General features: G+C 35.7%; 1 pseudogene; it reads right to left on the bottom strand.

The window, feature by feature from the left end:
- LOC102026795 overlaps positions 1-12,259 on the bottom strand; it is a 91,555-nt pseudogene that overhangs the window by 78,136 nt on the left and 1,160 nt on the right.

Raw genomic sequence — 12,259 nt, 5'->3', positions numbered from 1 at the left:
AACTTGTCAAATGTTTATCTGTGTCTATTGAGATGATCATGTAATTTTTGTCTTTGGCTCTATTAATATGGTGTATTACTTTTACTGATTTTCCTATATTGAACCATCCATGCATTTTTGTGATCAGTTCCACTTGGCCATGCTGATTTGTTGCATTCTCTTTGCTAGTATCGTATTGTGGATTTTTGCATCTATTTTCATTAGGGAGATTGGCCTGTAGTTTTCTTTTATGGTTGGGTCTTTCTCTGGTCTTAATTTAAGGGTAAAACTTGCCTCCAGGAATGAGTTAGGAAGTATTGCTACCCTTTTAATTTCATTAAAGACTTTGAGAAGTATTGGTATTATATCTCCTTTAAGTTTGTTGTAGAATTCAGCACTAGATCCATCGAGACCTGGGCTCTTTTTCGTTGGTAAATTTTCAATTACATTTTCAACTTCATTGACTGATATTGGTTTATTCAGAATTTTTGTGTCCTTGATTCAGCTTTGGTAATTCATATATATACGGAAATCTGTCCATTTTTTGTGTTTTCTATCCAATGAGAGTATATATCTTCATTTTTTTTTCCAATTTTTTGGTACCAGGAATCAAACTCAGGACCTTGCACTTGCCAGGCAGGCACTGTGCCACTGAACTATATCCAAGGCTCTGAGAGTATAGATTTTCAAAGTAGATATAGTTGATTTTTTGAATTTCTACAGGATCTGTAGTGATTTCACCGTTTTCATTCCACACTGAATGAATCGGGGTCTTTTCTTTCTTTGATAAGATTTCCTAAGGTTTTTCAATTTTATTTATTCCTGAAAAGGATCAGCTCTTTGATTCATTCGTTCTTGTATTGTTTTCTTAGTCTCAAATGCATTAATTTCTGCTCTGATCTTTATAATTTCCTCCCTTCTATAGGCTTTGGACTTGACTTGCTCTTCTTTCTATAGAAGCTTTATGTGCAACATTATGTTGTCTCTTTGCTCATTCTGTTTTCCTTATGTGAGAATTCACTGCTATAAATTTCCTTCTTAGGACTGCTTTCATTGCATCCTACAGGTTCTTGTATGTTGTATCTACATTTTCATTTAATTGTAGATGTTCTTTAATTTCTCCTTTAAATTCATCTGTGATCCATTGGTTGTACAAGAGAGTGTTATTTATTTCCATGTGTTCATAGATTTTTTTGTGGTTTCTTTTGTCTTTAATTTCCAATTTCATTGCACTATGGGCAGTTAACATACATGGGATAATTTCGATTCTTTTGCATTTACTTAAGCATCTTCTATGGGCTAGTATAAAGTCTATTTTAGAGAACGGTCCATGTGCATGTGAAAAGAATGTGTATTTTCACTTCGTTGGGTGGAACACACTGTAAATATCTACTTAGTCCTATTTTCCACAGGTTTTGTTCAGTTCTGATATTTCTTTGCTGATATTTTGTCTGGTTGATCTATCTATTTGTGACAGTGGGGTACTTTTTTTTTTGACAGTAGGGTATTAAGTTCTCCCATTTCATTTGCATTATTGCTCATTTGAATTTTATGTCTACTAATATTTCTCTTATATAGTTTCATGCTCACATATTTGCTGTATTCATATTTATGATTGTTATCTCCTCCTGAAGAAGTTTTCCCCTAACAGGTATGTAATGACCTTCTTTATCTCTTTTGATCATTTTTAGTTTGAAGTTCACATTGTCTGCAAAGTGAATAGCTACTCCTGCTTTTTTCTGGGTTCCTGTTGCATGCAGTATTTTTTTTATCATCCTTTCACTTTTAGTCTATGAATTTATTTTTTAGTTAGAAGTCTTTCTTGTATATAGTATATTGTTGGATCTTGCTTCTTGATCAATCTGTCAGTCTGTTTCTTTTGACTGGTGAATTGAGGTCATTTACATTGATGATTATAACTGATATGTATTGGCTTATCTTTGTCATGTTACATTCCTGATGTGGGTTCCCTATGTTTCTCCTCTGTTTAATTGCTTGCGCTGCTTAATTGTTTCTTTCTGCTGTTTTTCTTGGAATTGTGATAATTTTTATCTCTTTCTAGAATATCGTTCAGTACTCTTTGTAGTGTTGGTTTGGTGGTCATGTATTTCAACAGGTGTTCTTTCTCATGGAAATATCTTACTTCTCCACTAATTTTGAAAGATAGTTTTGCAGGGTACATCAATCTGGATGGAAGTTATTTTCTTTCAGAACCTGAAATACTTCACTCCAAGCTCTTCTTGATTTGATGGTTTGTGTTGAGTTATCTTCCATGATTCTGATGGGCTTTCCTTTATAGGTGATCTGCTTCTTTTCTCTAATAGCTTGTAATATTTTGGTCTTGTGCTGAATTTCTGGGATCTTGCTTATTATATGTCTGGGTATAGATTTATTTTGATTTAGGGTAATCAGAGTTCTATATGCTTCACTTATTCGTATGTCACATTCTTTCCCAGGCTTGGGAAATTTTCTGCTATTACTTCTGCAAATGGATTATTTTTATGTCATTTGTGTTGACTCCATCTTTTCCAAAGACAAAAATTATTGTTATATAATTGTTCTTTGCCTTGTCTTCAGGTGTTGAATTGTTATTTCTGCATCTTTTATTATTTTCAAGAGATCTTTCTTTTCATGATCACTAGCTGAGAACCCGGAAGGTCTGAAAGTTTATCTTCAGTTTCATTCAAGCAGTTTTGCTAGTTTTCAATGGAATTTTTAATTTCCTGGATATCTTTTAGAATCCATTTATAGCAATCTATTTCTTTTCCATATTGATCATTCAATGTCCTTCCTCTTCCTATCATCATCTATTTTTTTCTGTTGCTACTCTAGACTTCTTGAGCAATTCCTCTATAAATGTTGACATTTCTTTTCTTTTTTTTTTTTTAACCTGAGAGGTTATTTGTGATCTGAGTTCCTCTTTCACCTCATAGATTTGTTCTTTCCCTTTTTGCTATCATTTCAGAAATGTCAGGTGTGTTTCTTCCATTTTCTGCTATCCTGCTTTCTCTAGGACTTGTTCTGTTTGGGCTGGAGGTCTGAGCTTGCAGTTTGCTTGTGTGTCTTGTCATTTTGTATTTGAACAGCTTTTATTTTGTTTTCTGTGTTAATTGTAAATTTTTGTAGTAGGCAACTTTATCACCAATATCAAGGCCTCTCTAGGCCAGGTTTGTTTTTGAGCTTGTCTTCTGCATGTAAGAGGTTCTTTGTTTGTGTCCATCCAAAAATCCTACTTCTAATTAATTAAAAGTGAGATTTTGGTATCTCTTTGGCTCAGTCCATAGTCCTTTATTGCTGGGGTATGGGAAGGGTATCAACCCAGAACTTCACAGTATTGTTATAGAAGTGAGAACAACTAATTAAAACAGATATGACATCCTAGCTAAAGTAGTATAATTAACACTGACAATAGCCTCGAGCACAGTTTAGAAACTGACAAACTGTGGTAATTATTAATCTTGTACCTTTAACCATAGAAGCAAAATCTACAGTTATATAATAGAATGGATCCTAAATTGGGAGTCTGTATGAAAAATGTTTCTCCTTGATAGACTGGTTTTACCCTGTGGTGGGGAAATTTAAGAAGGATAGTGGATAGAACAGAGATAACTTAAAAGAAATAAAGTAGATGCCAGGGTGTAGGATGATCACACAAGCTTTGGGAAATTAGAGAACAGGGTAGAAGAGAAAGAATAAGGGAGTAAATAATGGGTTATTGAAGTTGACCAGAAAATTAGAAAGACTTCACTCATATGAAAATATGATTAAGTCTAGTGAGGTAAATTGAGGGAAGGGGGAAAGACGATGAATAGATTCGAGCAAAACTATAGCTGAAAGACAAAAATAAAGGAAAAGGAATGAGAAAAAAATAATAAACTGGCAAAAAGAAGAAAAATTAAATTAAATAAATAAAGAAAATTCCTCTGATGTCCACCAAGAGTCCAAAACTATTGGATAACACTGCCACGACTGCAGTAGAATTTGTGCTTGATTTGAGGCTGATCTTGTCCTCCAGGTGTGGGGGCCTGGTGTCTGAGTCTTCTGCCAGTACTTTCTGTATATCCCTCCGTGGCCTCCCACTCCTTATCCTGTTTTTCTTAGCAGTGTCTTTCTCCCAGTTGCTGCATTTTTCTCAGACAGAGACACAGCACTATGCCCAGTCCTGTGCACCTTTGCTTCCTCCTGTTCCTTGCTCAGCCTTCTGTGCTTCTCTTCCACTGGCAAGTCTCTGTCCTCTCAGGTTGTTTGTTGCAGGGTGGGGTGAGATGCTTTGATATGGTCTTGTCCTCTGCTCCTGCTATTGTAGTCCAATGCTGCTCATTCCCAATTCTTACTCCTTTCCAAAGGTGGGATACTAACTTCCCATTCATTGCTTTACAAATTCCACTGCCACCATCACCCACCTCTGCTGTACTCTGTCACTTCCTTGGGCACAATAGTGGGGTGCTGTGGGTGCTTTCCTGCTCCCCCCCACCTGCAGCATGACGACAGTCCAGGGCTGCACAGTCCTGAGGTAGGAGGCTGTTTAATTCCCATGCCTCTCTAACCACAAGTTACAGGCGAGGGGTTAGCTGTTCCATTTATTATGCAGACCTGTAGTCTTTTATCTTGTTCATGGATAATTTGTGTCTTGTGCACGGAAGGAATGGGAAGAAAAGAAAAAAGAAAAGTAAAAGAGAAGAAAAAAGAAGAAAAAGAAAAAAGGAAAGAAAAAATTAAAAAAAAAAAAAAAAAAGGGAAACCGTCCAATCTTTAAGGAGGGACTACTCCGTTTAGGCACAGTTTGCTGCTGGACTGTAGTATCTTCTGTTTGGAGAAAGGCACAAGAGGCAGAGGACCTTATATCCCAAGTCTATCCCATATTGGATTGATTTAGCCACATTATTTTAGTATAACCTTTTTTTTTTTCTTCTTCTTTTAAGATTCTAAGGATGGTTGGCAGTCATCTCAATCCAGTGACCCACCCGCAGCCGGGTCGGTGGGCTGGCTGGCCATTTCATTAAGTCTTTTATCTATGTTTAATTTGATCTATTAGTCTCTTATGTCAGTGATTTTAGTTTCAGGGTGTATGTCTCTTCCCTTTCTTCCAATTACTTGTGTTTTAGCTGAATTTCACTGAGGAGCTCCGAAAGATGCTCCTCCTCTATTCAGCCATGTTGTCTCCCTCTCCTGTAATATTTTAGATATTGCATGATATATCTTATCTAAATATACTTTACATTTACAGATGAATAGACCATAATCCTAAGATTGGTTTTACAGACCACTTAATGATGGGTAAAGATAATTGCTAGGTTTCTTAACTTTGGAAAGGGACCAGCTGTTGTGGCAGATATACCTCTAACAACTACATTTCTTAGATCTAGTCATACAAGTTAGATCAAACAACTTTATTACTTTCAGATAGGCATCAAGTATCAGCAGAATCCTAGGATTTATGGTAACCTGGTCACCCAAAGCTCAGGAATGCTATTCAGGGTGGATGAATTCTTATTTGCACATGCCCCACTGTACATCAGAGCTAAGGGATACAAAAAGCTCTCCACTCTGTTTTATTCCCTGTGGACCATTTGATGCACTCGGTGCAAGTGTTTCAGAACCACCCATTCTCAGAGGGATGAGGATATATCTGGGGTATTATACAGTCCCTTCTTATCTGAGGATACTGAGTTTTCAGTACATACTACAGTTTTCCTGAGGATTGGAAAGTGGTAGAAAATGATCTGCAATAATAGTTACCCCTAAAAATTGTCTGTACTCTTTTGGTAAAAGTGATTGACAAAAAGTGTTGATTAATGTGATTATTATTAATATAGCCTAATTAGAGTGGCTCAGAGGAGACTGAGTTATGAAAATTATAATCCTGACAACCTGTCACCACCAGTCCCTTTGGCTGATCAAGTAGTGCAATTTGATCAGTTGCTACATAACAGATGCACACTTTCAGAATTTTTGCTGCTACACAACAATGGACATGAAAAAACATTTTTATTCTAGTTGTTTATGTAAAATAACATGTTATAAAACTATATTATTTAACATTTATTCTTACTTTGGAGGGAAGTTTCTATAAAGTTGACTAATTTTGGCCAAATTTCCTTGTTAATGAAAAGTGTCATTTAAAATTTAATGTACGATTCACTATACCATTTTGAAATTAAGTGACAGCCAACCCCTTGGTCGTGTCTTCTGTGAATTTGCTGATTATAATTCAGAAGAAATTCCAGTGTGTGTGTGTGTGTGTGTGTGTGTGTGTGTACGTGTGTCTCTGTGTGTGTGTTGCTCGGAACTAAACCCAAGGCATTTTGAATTTTAAATGTGTGCTATACCACTGAGCTGCACTCTCAGGCTCTCTTGCCCCCTCCAAAAAAAAACTTTTATATTTTTTGTACAGTTTATTTGCTCTTAAAGTGAGGATCCAAGGCACTCATGGCAGGGAATGACACCTATAATCCTAGGGAGATTAAGGCAGGAGGATTGGGAGTTTAGGGCCAGGCTGCACTGCATATCAAGACTCTGTCAGAGAGAGAGAGAGAGAGAGAGAGAGAGAGAGAGAGAGAGAGAGAGAGAGAAAAGCTCTGCTTGCTGACATAACTGCCTACTCTGCCCTGCTGAGTGAAGTAAATATCTATAATCCAAGGATCCTCTAATTCTGACAAAGGTCTTTTGTATTTATTTTTGTTTGTGAGTGAAACCATTAGCACACAGAGCTTAGTTATTCCCCCACTTAGTTATGTAATTACATACTACTTATTGAGGAAATGTTAATATAATATTAGACAAAAATAGGTCATTTTATTTTCATATAATCAAGGTCTTCATTGAAATACTGGTTTTGTTACGTACTAATTGCTATTTACAAACTAGTTTGTTTGGGGTAAATAAAAATCTCTGTAAGACTCAGTTTTCTTATAATTTGGAATACTACTATAAGAACAATAGAAAATATTTTCTGGCCTCTATATTTGAGAAAAAGCTATAGCTTAAATGGGATATTATGCACAAACTTCATTCTATAATCCTATGTATATCGTAGTAGGGCAATCATCTTATTCCATTCTTTGAATGAAATAAGAAAGAGCCACAGGATTGACAGAAACTGAACATCAATATTCATAATGCTATTGCATGCAGACAGAGCATTTATGATATTTTCTTAAGCTGTTATGTCTGGTTTATAATGAGTATCTCAGAATAAGCAAAAGGCTAGACTTTCAAGTCTCCAAAGAGGCTCTGCTCCATTCATCTGTCTGAATTTGAATAATGACATTTTGCATGCACAAAAAGGAAACTCAAGGAAAAAGAAGCTAAGAATGTAGTCTGCTTACATGGAGAAATATTTAGAGCAGTTGCACTGCTTGTTAAAATCCAGTGTCTGTAAATTTACGCAGAAATGTATCTATCTCATAAATGATAACCATAAATTCAGAGTGGAGTGACAGCTCTTTGCGGCCTTTTTGATCTTGAATGGGGGTGTAGGTAAATGTAAAGCCAAAGCTTTTGTTCTAATTTCTGTTGTGCTTGAGCACTGTGGAGAAATATCAGATCATTAAAATTCTGAAGCTATATTTGAAGTCCAGTTGTTACATATAGAGTCAGAGACAGGCAGAAAAGAAAGAAAAAGAAATAGATGTATTCTCTGCACAGAAAGATGCTAAACACAGACTCTTAAAAGTATCCTGGTTTAAGATCATATGCAATCCTAAATATATAACTAACTCTTAATTAGTACCTTTTCTATATGAGAATTTAATAAATATATTCAGCAAATGAGCAGTACTTTTAAAGAATATTGAAAGTAGGTTTCACTTTTTCAGCAATAGAGATGCACAATTCAAGGTATAGTCAACTGATGGTAACATATACTCATCTGTAAGTGTATGAGTAAAGGAGGTTTATCTGTAGTCAATTAAGGTAGCATAATACAAGGACAGCCCAGAGAAATAAAGTTTCTATGGGTCAAGGCCAATAGGTTAAAATAATAAATTGATATTTAAGAGTGGATTTCCTAGATTTCTTAGATGTCTTCTTTCCTAATGAAGACCCTGACTTACAAATCAGTTCTGCTCCAGGAGAACATTTGTAAGTCAGAATAACTCCGATAAAGTGAGTCTTATACACCTTTGATACAAATATCCAATGTGAAGCATTAAAAAAACATACACACACATACTGTAAATAAACTCTTTTTACTTGTACAGTTACCTTAACACGGTGGTACAGGGCTAGATTTAGGTTGAGCTACTTCTGCAAGTTTTCACATCTGGGAACTTTCATAATGTAACGATTATTGCTATCTGTGAAAGTTCGTAACCTGAATGCTCATAATGAGTGACTATTGTAAAAAAAAGAAAAACAAAGTTGATATGTAGCATTCAGGTCAATTAATTTTTTGAAAGAAGGCCATGAAATTAAAAAATCCTATTGACAAGCTCCATTCTTTAGTGTACATGTTACAATTTTATATATAACTAATAGTCTGGACTATAACATAATATAAAACTTTTCTACCTGTGTCCAAAATAATTTACACTCAACAAAGATGAAAAGTACTTTCTTGTGTACATGAAGTTACACTTTCATTTAGGTTGAACATTTACCATTAGTAAATGGTCCTATATATATGTGTGTGTATTCGCATGCATGTAGTTTGTCATATGCACATGGTTTTGCATAATTTTATTATCATCATTACTTTTTACTAGGTCATTCAAAGATTTAAGGTATTGTATTAGTGGGCTTTTTGGGAAGACACCTAGACTAGTAGATTCCATTTCCAATCACTTTGTGGTTTTCATATGTATATTGAGCAATTAAGTTCATGTATTCCTGCTTAAATCCTTTTTATTTTCAATGATACATACTCCCCTTTTCTTTGTCATGAAATAACTCTTGGTTTCTCATTTTAATTATTTAATTTAGCAGCTATTATTGAGTCACTATATTCTAGCCATTTAGGCTACAAAGGTAAATAAGATATGCTTCCTTTCTTCAAATAGCCCAAAATTTACCTCGAGAAAAAGCACATAGATTTCTAACTAGAGTGCATGGGAAAAATTAAAAAGAAAGTTAACTATGTTGCAGAAAAGATTTTTAGAAATATAAATTTTCCTGTCTAGCTGGGTGTGGTAGAGGACGCCTGTAATCCTGGCACTTGGGAGAATGAGGCAGGAGGATTTGCATGAATTTGAGGCCAGCCATGGCTACATAGTGAGTACAAGGCCAGCATGAACTCCATAGCAAAACCCTGTCTCAAATTTTTCCCTCTGAATCCTTGACTATTATTGGTTACAGCTTAATACAACCCTAGTGCTACTAATATTTTTAAATAGCATGATTTTTGAAATTTTACTATTAATTTTTCTTTTTTAGTGGTAGCAAAGTTCTATTAAAGGTAGGAAAAGAAACAGGCTCTGCAGAGCAAGTTTGGGTCACATAAATGTAGGAAAGGAGTGCACACTACAGCATGAGGATGGGACACCATGCAAGAGAGAGCACAGTGGACTACTGTTACGTTTTCTTGGAAAGAGATCTTTTTTTTGAAACCCTACAAATCTTGGGACATCAGCCTTTTTATCTAACCACTCCTTTAAGAGTTGACTTTCTCAGGTTGTCTCCAGTACATAACTTGAGTAGCCCATATTCACTATGAAAGGTCTCTTAGGGAGAACAGTTAACTTAGACTGTTAGGAGTCAAAATAAAGGCCATTAATTTTCTTGCTAAGCTATGATTAGTTAGGTTATTCATCTTCAACAATTGCTATGCAATGGAATTACTTGGGGAACTTTAAAAAATACAGATTCCTCCAGGTTTGCACACTCTACCTTCATTTAGACTCTGAGTATCAAAATTCTTTTTTTATTTTAAAGGGAATACAAATAATAAAAAACACATTAGAAATGATACAGAATTTCAAACAACCAAGATGATAGGAATTCAGATTACCAGATATAAGCATGTAAAATTGGTCCAAAAGTTAAGCATTAACTGGTCCTTTCTTTTTTTCTTTTTCTTTTCAGTACCGGGGATTGAACTCATGACCTTGCGCTTGCCAGGCAGGTGCTGTGCCACTGAGCTAAATCCCCAGCCCCATTAACTCTTCCTTTCAATAAACCAATAGAAATTAGTAGTACAATTACCTTAGCTATCTTGTGTGTGTGTGTGTGTGTGTGTGTGTGTGTGTGTGTGTATTTCCCCTCCTTATTTTCTCCTTTCCCTCATCCCAGTTGTTCCTTCCTTTTGAGCAGATTCTTTCCCTTTCACAATATCTATTGTACCTTTCAGATTTTATTTATTCTTTTGGGTTCTTACACTAGGGAGACAATACAGTGTTTACACATGTGGGTCTGATTTATTTCACTTATGAGTATGGTCTCTAGTTGTATCCATTTACCTATAAAAGGCTCAACTTTTTCTTTCTTTATAGCTCAATAATACTCCCTTGTATAAAAATACCACACCATTTTATCCATTCCTCAGTTGATGGGCATTTGGGTTGTTTTCAACGTATAACTATGACAAAATGTGCTGCTATAAACATGGGTGCACATATATCGCTTTGGTATGATATTTTTAGTTCTTCTGGAAAAATACCCAAGGGGGGAATAGTTCAGTTGAATGGGACATCTAATCCTAGTTTACTGAAGAATCTCCACACTGATTTCCACGGTAGTTGTACCAGTCTACACTCCCACCAACAGTGGAGAAGGGTTCCTTTTTCTCCACAGCCCCATCAGCATTTGTTATTGGTTGATTTCTTGATGGTAGCCATTCTTTCTGGGGTGAAATGCAACCCCAGTGCTGTTTTACTTTGCATTTTCTGAAAGACTAATTGATGAAGAACATTTTTTCATATATTTATTTGCCATTTGCATTTCTTCATCTGAGAAGTGTGTATTAATCTCAGATGCCCATTTTTGGATTGGATCTCTGAATTTTGTGAGACTGATTTTTAAAATTCCTCATATGTTCCAGATAGAAGTCCTTTATCTGAGGGATAGTTGGCCAAATTTTTTCTCAATTTGTGGGTTTTCTTTTTCGGAGTATCAAAATTCTTAAAAGCTCCTATGGGTATTTTGTTTTTTTGGTTTTTTTGCTTTTTCTCCGGTACCGGGAACTGAACTCACGACCTTGCGCATGCCAGGCAGGCGCTTTTGCCGCTGAGCTAAATCCCCAGCCCAAAAGCTCCTATGATATTTCTAATGTGCAGCTAACATTAAGAAATATTGACTTAATTGTACACTATTTCTACTGATTTCTATGCATGTTTCTTCCTTCATAGGTGGCACAGAGATTATAAAAGTTTAATAGTTGGAGGCCTCTGCTCTTACGTACAATGTTGTACATTCCTCCTAATCACATTTTCTCAAATGTTTTTTCTTTCACTTTTAGTTTCTTTCAGTGATTGAAAAATAGGTCAGTAATGCTTTTACATTCTTTCCATTAAGATAAGAAGTCTTTGACCTTTCTTAAGTTTGGATCGGACTTAGTAGCACACAGATTACTAGGAGATTGCAGTAGAAATGCTCTGTAGGACTTCTCAGGTTATGTCAAACAAGACCATGAAGCTTCTGCCTGGTTCTCCTTCAAGTAGTACCCTAGACAAAGTAAGCCATCATGTAGTGGCTTATTGTGTTACTGTGCTGAAGCCATCATTCTTTGAAACAGTCTACATGTGAAGGGCATCTGTTGACAGTATGGTCACTACTTTTAGTCTTAAAATAATCCTGCTGTAGTCACAATATGTGTAAGCAAATTATCTTCTAGATTATTCTCTTTCTCACTTACTGTTGAATCATCTCAGTCTTTTAGTTTTCCCAGTAAAGTCCCAGATATTGTCGTGCAGAGACTAGCCCTTCCCACTACTACCTTTTCAAATTATCCACAGTCACTATTCCCTTTCCTAATTTCTGACTCACAAAATTCATGAAAGGAAACAGAAACTGATATGTAGAAATGGAACACTGCACGTTAAAATATGTCATTGTCTTTGAGTGCATGTGGTTGATGGATAGGAAATTAGTCTTAAATAGAGAATTAGTGAAAGGATATAGCTCCAAGGAGCTTATCAGTGTGGGAACAAAGAAAAGTGAGCAGAATGAAATTGCGTGAAAATGCAGACTTTTCATGTGTAGTGGAAAAAAGTTTAGTAAAACTGTCATTTATGGTTTTTCAAATGAAAAATATGGGGCTGGGGATTTAGCTCAGCGGCAAAGCGCTTGCCTGGCAAGCGCAAGGTTGTGAGTTCAGTTCCCGGTACCGGAGAAAAACCAAAAAAAA

This window comes from Chinchilla lanigera, unplaced genomic scaffold, assembly GCF_000276665.1.
Source record: "Chinchilla lanigera isolate Chin_1 unplaced genomic scaffold, ChiLan1.0 scaffold00133, whole genome shotgun sequence".
NCBI lineage: Eukaryota > Metazoa > Chordata > Mammalia > Rodentia > Chinchillidae > Chinchilla > Chinchilla lanigera.
The sequence above is the reverse complement of the archived record's forward strand: the minus strand, read 5'-3'. Positions and strand labels throughout refer to the sequence as shown.